The sequence below is a fragment of the Ranitomeya imitator genome, chromosome 3 (genome assembly GCF_032444005.1).
Source record: "Ranitomeya imitator isolate aRanImi1 chromosome 3, aRanImi1.pri, whole genome shotgun sequence".
In the NCBI taxonomy this organism is placed as follows: Eukaryota; Metazoa; Chordata; class Amphibia; order Anura; family Dendrobatidae; genus Ranitomeya; species Ranitomeya imitator.
In genome coordinates, this window is record NC_091284.1 from 351,436,730 (window position 1) to 351,449,859 (window position 13,130).

Sequence of the window (13,130 nt, forward strand, 5' to 3'; positions counted from 1 at the left end):
AGAGGCGTCTAGGCCTGTTAGGTACGCTCCACGGCTATTTCTAGTTGTGTGATAGGATTAGGGGTTGCGGTCAGCAGAGCTCCCACTTCCCAGAGCTTGTCTTGTGTGAGTTTAACCATCAGGTCGCTCCGGGTGCTCCTAACCACCAGGTCATAACAAGACCCTCAGTCGCAGGGGTGAGCAGGTACACGAATTTACATCCCTCACGGTCAGTGTGCGCAAGGGCTGAGGAACTGCAGCGCAGGCCTTTTCTATAGCGTAGCCCTGCGGAGAGTGAGCCAACCTTCTCCTGTCTTCCCGCCAAGTCTGCTACTTTCCCGCGCACCGTCCCTTTTATCCCTGATACGCCTCCTACAGTGGAGTGCAAAGGTCTGTCCGGGTCAGAAAACTTTCCCCCCAGCAACAATGGTGACAGCCCCCATAGTTCCTTAACCGACACAAGAAAGGCATCACCAGCCCGGTTCATCTTCCTACACCGCCTTGTTGACAGATTTATTTATGAAGTGTGGATGACATCACAGCAGAGAGTGATACCCCTACTAGTATTTCCTTCAAGTATATAATCAGATTGCCAATTATCTGGAAAACATTATGTAAAGAAGAATGTAGTGGAAACAGTGCCTTCATATAGCTCCAGAATTCTTCACTTACAATTCTTAGGGCTTATCTTGTCTACAGGATTTAGAAGAAAATGAAGACAAAGCTGCAAGATAAGTTGCGGTAAATTGATTTCATGGACAATGTATGCATGAACTGCTATTGAGGACTGAAGTGTGCACAGACTGAAGACAAGATGTAAGGCAGACTCATTGCAGCAATTAAATAGATCCATCACATTAAAATCTAGTATGCGAAAAAGTCCTGACAGTGCATAGCTTTAGAAGACAACATGACTGATGGTACAGTGTGCTCATAATCCGTATAAAAAAATAGTTCTATCTGACAATGATGTCTGTTTTGGTCTGTAAAATCGCCAAAGAGCACTGCTGAGCTATGCAGATACTATGCAGCTGTGTACGGAATACCAATACGACATGCTTATTATCATAACCCACTTCTAACATAGTGAGCTGTGTTTAACCCTGCTGTACTGTTCGGGTCAATATGACCCGAAATGATTTTTGAGACCCTGTAGATTTTTTTATATGAGGATTTGAAACTAGTGGTATTTTGACTTCTCCTCACTTGTGGAGCTCTATATATATTTTTTGGTTGTTCGTTTGTTTTTTGTTTACTTTTTGCTACACGCTGATTGTTACAACTTGTACTGTTCGGGTCAGTATGACCCGATAGCATTTTATACTGTTCTACAGGTCTCTGATTATTTCTGACTGCAAAAGTTAGGTTTTTTTATGTGTACTTCATCTAAAAATGGTGGTAGTCTCACTGTTCTTATCAGTAAACAAGTAATTATCTAGTATTATCCATTTGCTGTTTGTGAGAGAGGAGACTGGTTGTCTATCATTCAAAGGCTGGGGGTTTCACTGTCATCAGTAATCAAGTATTTATTTAGTCAAATGCATTTTCAGTTTGTGAGAGAAGACACTGGTGTCTTATAAATTGGACACCAGTCATTTGACTTACACCTTGAAGCTAAGTTCTGTGAAAGAGACACTGGAATCTGTGAGAGCGAGAGCACTGAGCTGTGAATCTTTACAGGTATTCTTTTTTTTTCAAAAACTTGGATACAAATGTTTCTAAAATGTCTATTGACTGACGCTGTGAATACATATCTTTACAACTATTCTTTTCTTTTCCAAACTTAGGTAATTCTAATGAGCACAATGCACCATGACAATGCCGTAAGTGATAGAGAAGACAGAAAGCCTGACATTATTTTGGACTATAATGCCACAAAGGGAGCAGTTGATACCTTAGACCAAGCAATATCAACATACATGCAAACACAAAACCAATCGGTGGCCAATGATTTTATTTTATAACATACTGGATGTTTCTGCATACAATGCATTTGTCTTATGGAGAGAAATCGACCCCGATTGGAACCGGAATAAGCTGCATACAAAAAGATTATTTCTTGAGGAATGGGGCAAATCCCTGGTTAGGCCATATATTGAGAGCAGAAAAGTGACCCCCAGAAGTGAAGGAGCAACAGCCATTGTAAAAAGTGTCCAGCATGCTCAAGAAAGAGACTCCACATCCACGTCCAAAGTCCTCCATATAGTATAATGTGCACCACAGTCTTCTGTATTGTATAATGAATCTCCATAGTCCTCCAAATAATATAATGTGCACCATAGTCCTCCACATAACATAATACACTCTCCATAGTCCTCCATATAGTATAATACACTCTCCATAGTCCTCCACATACTATAATATACTCTCCATAGTCCTCCATATAGTATAATACACTCTTCATAGTCATCCATATGGCATAATGTGTACCACAGTCCTCTATATTGTATAATGCACACCCCATAGTCCTTCATATAATATAATGCACCCCATAGTCCTCCACATAGTTTAATGCATCTCACAGTCCTCAATATAGTATCATGTGCACCACAGACCTCTATATTGTATAATGCACACCTTGTAGTCCTCCATATAATATAATGTGCCCCATAGTCCTCCATATAGTATAATACACTGCCCATAGTCTCCATTTAATACAATACACTATATAATATAATGCAGCCACCCTGATATAGTATAATGAAGCCCCATAGTCCTCCATATAGTATAATGTGCACCACAGTATTTCATATTATTTAATGCACACTCCATTGTCCTCCATATATTATAATGTGCCTCATAGTCCTCCAAATAGTACAACTGTCCACTTAGGAAGCAACGCTGTTTGACAATCAATTTCACAAGCTGTTGTTCAAATGGAATAGACAACAGATGGAAATTATTGGCAATTATCAAGACAAACTCAATAAAGGAGTGGTTCTGCAAGTGGGGACCACAGACTACATCTCAGTACCAATACTTTCTGGCAGAATTTTTGGTAACTTTTGAATGTTGGTTGTGCTTTGACACTTGTTGTAGCATGAGACAGACTCTACAACCCACACACGTGGCTCAGCTAGTGCAGCTCATCCAGGTTGGCACATCAATGCGAGCTGTGGCAAGAAGGTTTGCTGTGTTTGTCAGCATAGTGTCAAGGGGCTGAAGGCGCTACCAGGAGACCGGCCTGGTAGGCATATCCGGTAGACTGCGGCGCAGCACATCCTGTTTTCGTACAGCGGCGCATATGGACACACGCTCCTGATTCACATAGCGGTCACAATATCACACCTGATTTTAGCCCCAGGATCCAATCACGTCTTCTGCCACTATACTTAAGCCGGCAAACCCCCTGCCCTGACACGCCTCCTGAAGAAGCGGTGTGAAACGCGCGTCGGGGCAGAGGGATGCCGAGGTTTACCCCACTTATGGTCAACTAACAGGTACATTCTTATTCACTTTTGGCTGTCTATGTCTATGTTGAGGGTGCATGGCTCATCTAGGAAACCAGGTATATTAGCGTTTAGCTTTCTAGTTCCACTAACTACTATAGTCAGGTGGGCATGTGCACCACATAGTATATACAGGCATGTCATCCTTGTGAGATACAATTTCTATTCACTGTGACAGTCCATATTATTTTCGCGGGTTACCTATGGCAGATTAAGTCCCTTTTTTTCTGTGGTTCCAGTACCCTTGTTTGTTATTGATACATGTTGATTTTAATTATTTCAATAAATGTGATTTTACATTGTACCATGGTGAGGTCCATTCATTTGGTAGTGATCACACCTCTAGTGATATAGTTTATGTGTATGGTACAGTGTCCCCCTGTTATGAGGGACATTTAATAATACTATTGAGCAAATTTTGTGAATACATATATTATAATGTGCCTCATAGTCCTCCAAATAGTACAACTGTCCACTTAGGAAGCAACGCTGTTTGACAATCAATTTCACAAGCTGTTGTTCAAATGGAATAGACAACAGATGGAAATTATTGGCAATTATCAAGACACACTCAATAAAGGAGTGGTTCTGCAAGTGGGGACCACAGACTACATCTCAGTACCAATACTTTCTGGCAGATTTTTTGGTAACTTTTGAATGTTGGTTGTGCTTTGACACTTGTTGTAGCATGAGACAGACTCTACAACCCACACACGTGGCTCAGCTAGTGCAGCTCATCCAGGTTGGCACATCAATGCGAGCTGTGGCAAGAAGGTTTGCTGTGTTTGTCAGCGTAGTGTCAAGGGGCTGAAGGCGCTACCAGGAGACAGGCCAGTACACCAAGAGATGTCCAGAGGGCCGTAGGAGGGCAACAACACAGCAGCAGGTCCGCTACCTCAGCCTTTGTGCAAGGAGGGCCCGGAGAAGCACTGCCAGTGCCCGGCAAAATGACCTCCAGCAGACCACAAATGTGCATGTGTCTGCACAAACGGTTAGAGACCGACTCCATGAGGATGGTCTGAGTGCCCGACATCCACAGATGGGGGTTGTGCTCACAGCCCAACACCTTGTAGGATGTTTGGCAGTTGCCACAGAACACCAGGATTGGCAAATTCAGAACTGGTACCCTGTGCTCTTCACAGATGAAAGCAGGCTCACACTGAGCACATGTGACAGATATGACAGAGTCTGGAGACACCGTGGAGAGCGATCTGCTACCTGCAACATCCTTCAGCATGACTGGTTTGGCAGTGGGTCAGTAATGGTGTGGGGTGGCATTTCTTTAGAAGGCCGTACAGCCCTCCATGTGCTCGCCGGAGGTAGCCTGACTGCCAATAGGTACCGAGATGAGATCCTCAGACCCCTTGTGAGAACATATGCTGGTGTGGTTGGCCCTGGGTTCTTACTAATGCAGGACAATGCCAGACCTCATGTGGCTGGAGTGTGTCAGCAGTTCTTGCAAGATGAAGGCATTGAAGCTATGGACTGGCCCGCCTGTTCCCCAGACCTGAATCCGATTGAACACATCTGGGACATCATGTCTTGCACCATCCACTAATGTCACGTTGCACCACAGACTGTCCAGGAGTTGGCAGATGCTTTAGTCCAGGTCTGGGAGGAGATCCCTCAGGAGACCATCCGCCGCCTCATCAGGAGCATGCCCATGTGCTGTAGGAAGGTAATACAGGCACTTGGTGGCCACACACACTACTGAGCATCATTTCCTTGTTTTGAGGCATTTCCACTGAAGATGGATCAACCTGTAATTTTATTTTCCACTTTGATTTTGAGTATCATTCCAAATTCAGACCTTCATGGGATATTAATTTTGATTTACATTGATCATTTTTATGTTTTATTCTTCTCAACACATTCCACTATGTGTGGATATCTAGGATATCTAGAATCAGTGATATCTAGGATGTGGGATTTTAGTGTTCCTTTATTTTTTTGAGCAGTGTGTAATATACTCCTCATGGTCCTCCATATAGTAAAATACACACCCCATAGTCCACCATATAGAATAATGCAGCCCCCCATAGAATATAATGTAGCCCCCTCATAGAGTATAATGCAGTCCCTTCATATAGTATAATGCCGCCCAAATAGAATATAACGCATCCCTCTCGTAGAGTTTACTGCAGTTTACAGCACCCCATTTTTCTCTACATAGTATAATGTGCACCACAGTCTTCCATATTGTATAATGCACACCCCATAGTCCTCAATATATAATGTGCCCCATAGTCCTCCAAATAGTATAATATATTCCTCATAATCCTCCATATAGTAAAATACTCCCCAAAGTCCCCCATATAGTATAATGCAGTCCCCCATAGAATATAATGTGCCCCCCATGGAGTATAATGTAGCCCCCATCATATAATATAACATAGCCCCCATAAATTATAATGGATCTCCCTCATAGAGTATAATGCTGCCCCCATAGAATATAATGTAGCCCACCTCATATAGTATAAGGCAGTGATATAGAAGGGTTAATAGTTTGCCTTTAGCTACCTTGCCTTTAAGTGCCTTTTGCCTTTAAGTGTTAGAATTACTAGAATCTGTTGACTCAGTAGTCTGACGGTCTCCTCTTCAAGGAGACTGCACTTCTTATCATGTATGTTCTCAAGAGTCAGTACAACATATTCTGGGTTATGGTAAATAAAGTATGACCCTGGGTGATGGTGGGGGCTACATGAGTTACATTGAAATGCATTATATTACACACTGAATGGGAAACCACTGGGTAAATCTGACAGGGAGAAGGACTTGGGGATCCTAGTTAATGATAAACTTACCTGGAGCAGCCAGTGCCAGGCAGCAGCTGCCAAGGCAAACAGGATCATGGGGTGCATTAAAAGAGGTCTGGATACACATGATGAGAGCATTATACTGCCTCTGTACAAATCCCTAGTTAGACCGCACATGGAGTACTGTGTCCAGTTTTGGGCACCGGTGCTCATGAAGGATATAATGGAACTAGAGAGAGTACAAAGGAGGGCAACAAAATTAATAAAGGGGATGGGAGAACTACAATACCCAGATAGATTAGCGAAATTAGGATTATTTAGTCTAGAAAAAAGACGACTGAGGGGCGATCTAATAACCATGTATAAGTATATAAGGGGACAATACAAATATCTCGCTGAGGATCTGTTTATACCAAGGAAGGTGACGGGCACAAGGGGGCATTCTTTGCGTCTGGAGGAGAGAAGGTTTTTCCACCAACATAGAAGAGGATTCTTTACTGTTAGGGCAGTGAGAATCTGGAATTGCTTGCCTGAGGAGGTGGTGATGGCGAACTCAGTCGAGGGGTTCAAGAGAGGCCTGGATGTCTTCCTGGAGCAGAACAATATTGTATCATACAATTATTAGGTTCTGTAGAAGGACGTAGATCTGGGGATTTATTATGATGGAATATAGGCTGAACTGGATGGACAAATGTCTTTTTTCGGCCTTACTAACTATGTTACTATGTTACTATGTTACTATGTGTAAATGGTATAAAATATTGCTTCTTGCTCTATTACTGCAGATAAAAGTGACTTGCTCACAGGATATGTGTGAGGTGTCTTTTTGTCTCCAAGCGCGCTTGTAAAATGACGGGCGTAACTCCACAATTTGGCCCTCACTGGTGATCTGTCAGCTGACGTTGGTCAGAACGAAAACAGCTATAACAGTTTTGGCGCCCGACCGGGGCTGTGTATCCAGCCTATTCAGAATCCGTATGGGGGAGCTTCTGGGAGATTGGCATGCAAAACACCAGCTGCAGCAAGGTGAGAAATGTTATTCTTTCAAACCTGTTTTGCACTTGCAATCTCTCATCTGGATCTCTCCATACCTCTGGGTAAAAGGCTGCGAACATGGTTCAAAGAATCCACATCACCAGTGAGTTTTGTGTTTTGTCTATTTATGACCGTATGAGAGTTGAATAATAGAGTTATAAGATGATAATTGTTATCTGTATCATTTGTCAGTATCCTAATTGGTTGTGTATTTGCGTAGTGTGTAATACAGAGCTGGGATAGACTCTGTGCAGTGTTGTTATTTTGGTCATTTTGGATTGGCAGTACATTATATGAAGCTGTATTTTGTATAAGGCTGTGGTTTTTGTTGTTTGGCCTTAAAGTGCTATCAGAGTGTCAGTGGACACTGCTGCAGTTTTTGTTATATAGAGTTGTGTTAATTCCAAAGTGCAAAATAGGCAGGCTGTGTGAACCTTGTATGTCTATGAGAACTCTGAATGAGATAAGAGGTAAGTAAATGAGTATAAGGAATAAACATAAATCCCTGATTGATGAGGGGTTCCATTAGGTGTGGTCCTCTGTATGTGACAGAAGACATTATTCAGCGCAGTTTGAGCTGAATTAGGTGGAGTGATTGAGATAAGGGATTTTCTTCTTGTAAAAATCAACTGAAAGTGAAAGGAAAAGAAACAACAATCCCTGAATGAGCATGTATGTATGAGTGATCACATAAGTATAATTACTTATCTAACTGTTGTTAATTGTCCAGGATGAATGAGTTGTGGATATTTTAATGTACATTTAATTTACAACTGAGATTCAGTGAAACCCGTGTTATGTGTGGTTTGACATTGGATAGGTTTCTATATGTGTTTTGGCCGGACGCGGTCAGAATCAGCTTATTCAAGTTATGCAGTGATCTGCCTGTATAGAGAAACTGTTTTTAATTACGAGAGAATGAATGTTTTGTAGAGGTTAAGTCTGAAAACTGCTTCATTCTGTTTCTGTGTGTGTAAGACTCACCAAGCTCTTATCAGCACGAAATAGCTGATGGGAGGGGTAAGCTGAGCCCCTGCGCGACTTGCTTGACATTTCTCCCTTTTGTGCTGTGGGCCAGAGGAAGGGGGGCCACATAGCTGCATTCTAAAGTTTCTCTGTCTTTGGTTTAGTACACGCTGAGAGATTTGTGTTTAAAGCAATAAGTACTGTAGGTATTGAAGAAAAAGGGAATGTTGTACAATTGAAGTTGGAATTTGAAAGTGAAAGAATTGTGCCTAGTTTTAGAGGAAGCTTGTAAGTGATTGAAAAGATTGGTAAAAGATTCACCTGCTTCAAGTTGAGTGATTGATATAGCAAATTGAGGATCAACAGAGGAGGTAGCCAACTGCACGGCTGATGTAATAGGTGGTGTAACCTGCTACAGTCAGCCTACGGCAAATTGGTGGTGTAACCTTGCCGTCCCATGGAGCTGTGCTAGCCAGCTGATCTACCGAGTGGTAGGTGGTGTAACCTGCTCACTAGAATCCTTTAGGTCTACCGAGTGGTAGGTGGTGTAACCTGCTCGCTAAACCTTGACACTCACTCTGACTTGTCACGTGTTGCAACCCTGGTTTAAGGCAAGGCACACTAATAAAAGGCATTTTTAGAGGTGAGTGTCTGAGCGGAAAAGTTGAAGCCATGGGCAACTTATTCTGTGTGCAGTCAGGGCCCCCAATGGGATCCAGAACCGCTATAGAGATTGTAAAAGACAGAGAAGGAAAGGAAGCAGTGAAAGATGTGAGACCAATATTGAAACAGGCAAAAATGCCAGTGAGTGGATGGATGTTCGGATGTTCAAAAAGGCACAGACAAATGAGGAAAATAGCATGTGAATAAATGGCGTCTGAGAGAGTGCAGCAGGACGGAAGTAAGGTGTATTATGAATGTTTTGATGCTCAAAAGTCCGACTATGACCGACACATTACTGCTACGGTCATACCTTTGTATAACCAGAGACCAAGACAAGACAGATGGACTTGTAAACATTGCGGTCAGACAAACCCAGACTGGAGAAATACTTGTATGATCTGTGATGTAACCCAACCTAAGTGAATTACACTGAATCCTCTCCAGAGAAGATCACATGTAGTGACATAAGAAGCTGACACAGGATTGTGGTTAGTGGGGACATTAACTTTTGGGAGTAAGCTGACAGTAATCCTTTTGGGAAGGAGCTGTAGACCAGCATGTCATGTCACCCCCAACCGGTCATCTAGTCACCCCCACCACCAGACAACCAACCATATCAGGTAGTGTAAGACAGATACAGGAGTATTATCCCTGGAAGCCCTCTGACTAGCTAGCTACGCTAAAATAATTGGCTGACCCTGAGAACAAACCTTTCCCATTTTACAGACAAAGACAATATGCTGGACGTATAAGTGCACCTGAGCAGACCTAGAGAGTTGGTGAGCACCAAAGCAGGTGACGTACTAGGATGCAAATTAAGACTTTTACAGATGTGACTAAAGGAGAGAGAGTAGAGATGTACTCTGGACGGTTACAGCTGAAATGGGCAGACATGGGGTACAGTCCAGTAAACCCACTCGATGTTAAAATATTGGTAAATACATTCATTGACGGTATGACAAAAGGCTTATGAGACGCAGTACAGACAGCCAGACCTAAATGGAGAAATGTAGATCCAAAGACCTCCTAAAGGTTGCTAAAGGAGTTGAAGAAACTAGGACAATAAGACGACGTGTCATGTATGCTGGAAAACGAGGAAAACAGTAGAGACGTAGTAAGGGACCTAAGGACTTAGAAACAGTGAAGTGCTGGAATTGTGGAGAAAATGGACACTCAGACCAATCTTCCACCTCCTTCACCTTCAGACTAGGAAACTGACAACCCAGTGACAAATGTGTGCCCTGTTCTTGTCCCCTCCGGACCTGGTCCTGCCTTGATGACCACCATACCAATGCTGGGAGGGAAATAGACAGAATTCTTGACCGACACTGGGGCAGCTGGGACTAGTACACAAAGACTTGATACTGCCAGATATGATTACTGACGAGACTGTGGAATACGTGAGGGTAGGGGGACAAGCGACTGAAGCCCCTATGACTAAACAAGGAAAGACTAGAGTCACGAGATAGCCAAGAGGTGCTTACAAACTTATTGTTAGTGACAATACCCCTATGAATTTGCTGGGAGCAGAGTTGAGTGCTGTCTAGGCACTATACAGTACTCTCCTGAGGGTATTACAGTCACAAGTCCCCTTTTCATATAAACACTTGTGGCAGAGGGACGCCAGGGTCTTCCACGTGCACATTATACCACAGGTAAATCATGCCCTATTGTAGTTACACTTAATTCCATTCATTTGCCAGTTTTAGTAGTTTCCTTGCACAAAGATGGTATAGTTACTGTGTATTTCTAGGTTGTCTTCATATGATATATAGTTTTTTAGCCATTCATTATATTGGCTCAAACCATAGTCACTGTTTATTTGTCTTTTCCAGTCCTTATACCTTATCGCAAGCAACTGGCATTGATATTTGGCATTTTTCAAATCCCTTCTTTTTGTATTTGGAACTGTTAGTTATGGATTTATATAGGGCTGCTACTTTCTTAGAATAAGCTTGTGCTTTGCTGTGGCCTATGGCATTGTGCTCCCCTGTTTTATGACTCAGTATCCTTCGTAATTATATATATATATATATATAATTTTCTTTTGGTAACATTTTGTGAATCAAATTTAGTTTTTTTAAGGGGTATTCTACCCAATCAAATACGGGTATAAATATTTGGACATTAATGTGTGACTTATATAAACACTTGTGTAATATTGCAGAAATGGTGTATATGGCAAGAGTAGTGAAAGTAACACCTGACACCAGAATGTCTGAGGACAGGGAAAAGAGTCAGGTACCAGACACCGTTTGGGCAAGGGGAAAATCTGATATGGGTCGGCTGCCCATTCCCCCTGTCATGATAAATCAAGAGAAGTAATCACTCCTCTTTGGTTAAGGCAATACCCCTTAAGTCTAGTCAAATTAATGGCCCTGAGCAGGAATATTAAAGAGTATGTTAAGGCAGGGATTCTAGTGCAGAGATATTTCCCCTGCAACACCCCTTTGTATCCCATTAAGAAAAAAAAGGACCCAAGGGTTCCCCTGACACTTACAGAATAGTTCATGACTAACGAGCTGTTAATGATGTTACAGTGAGTGTGACCTCAACTGTCCCTAATACACACACCGTACGGTCACAAATCCCAGCGACATCAAAATGTTTCACAGTTATTGATTTGACAAATGCATTCTTCTCTGTACCACTGGACTCTGACTGTCAGTATCTTTTGTCTTTCACTCACGAAGGTAAACAATACTGTTGGACGGTCCTCCCACAAAGGGGGAAAGAACACCCCAACCATCTATTCAACAGCGATGGCAGGGATTCTTGAGCAGTGGCAACCACCTCATCCACAGATTGTACTATTACAGTACGTGGATGACCTCTTACTCTGCTGCCCGGACCAGACAGTTTCCTTGCTGTGTTTTTTTTTTGGCAGAAAAGGGTTGCAGAGTCTCACGTGATTGCAAACAAAAGGTGACATTTTTTGGATATTGTATTGCTGAAGGTACAAGACACCTGACTGAAGACAGAAAACAGGCAATACAAATCTCCCTTTACCCAGGTCACACCAGCATCTACGCACTTTTCTAGGTTTGGTGACCTACTGTAGGCCTCGGATAAGGTCTGCTTCACAAATGATGCACCCACTCTATGACTGTTTGCCATCAGAACCCTACAATCTCACTCAAGAAGCAATTGACTCTTTCCACTCTCTCAAGCTGCTCATTGTGTCAGACATTCCAAACTATGATCAGCCATTTTTCTTATTTTTCACAGAGCAGGGTGGACATGCTAACTCAGTACTGAAACAGCAACATGGAAAGAAACAGAGACCGATAGCTTACTACTTAGCACAATTAGACCCCGTGATTAGAGGGTCTTCTACATGTGTCTGTAAGAGCTGCTGTATTACTGAAAGGCATGTGAGATCACACTGACTTTTTCTTTTTGACAATTTGTTCCCCACGTGACATTAATGCCATACTCGTACAAGTTCAACCAAAACACCTGTCTAAGGAGAGACAGATCAGACTTGAATGTGCTCTAATACTAATCCCTGAATATGTCACCCTCAAAAGACATAATGTTCTGAATCCAGCCACTCATCTGTGGATTCAGAAAAGGGGGAGTTGGTGGCAGCATTGGCAGGTGGGAAAGAGAACATGACATGACGCTAACATGACGCACGAACATGACTGCATAGGAACTGATGAGTCAGGAGACAGTGGGTTTTACATATGTTCGTGGGAAGAAAAAAAAACCTGTTCCTAATGCATATTTTGAGGTTTTTTATTTTTGTAGATGGCTCCAGATACCACCAGAATGAGCGAATATTGGATATGCAGTAGTATCCTCACATGAGGTAATCCGAGCTGAACCACTCGCTCCTCACATGTCGGTGCAGGAGGCAGAGTTGAAGGCACTCACTGAGGCGTGTAGAGTTGCTGCAGGTAAAGTCGCTAACAGTTACACAGATTCGAATTGTGCATGGGGAATATCCCATGATTATTGCCCTATCTGAAGAAGCAGAACGTTTCTTACATCAGCCGGTAAGCCCATTAAAAATGCAGAGCTGGTGAAACAGTGGAGTCATTGACGTTATCAGTCCAGGTTGGCATCGTCAAGGTAAAAGCACACACGGACGGTGACTCTGTGGAGGAAAAGGGCAACAGAAGGACGGACGAGGCTGCTAAAGTAGCAGCAAGGCGGCCTAGGGAGCAGTGGACGGTGGCGGGGAGTCAGAGTACTCCAGCCACACTGAGCCTAGATGTCCTGAAATCCCTCCAGCTGCCCAAACAGAGAAGGAACACTGGGAGAATGGGAGCTGAGC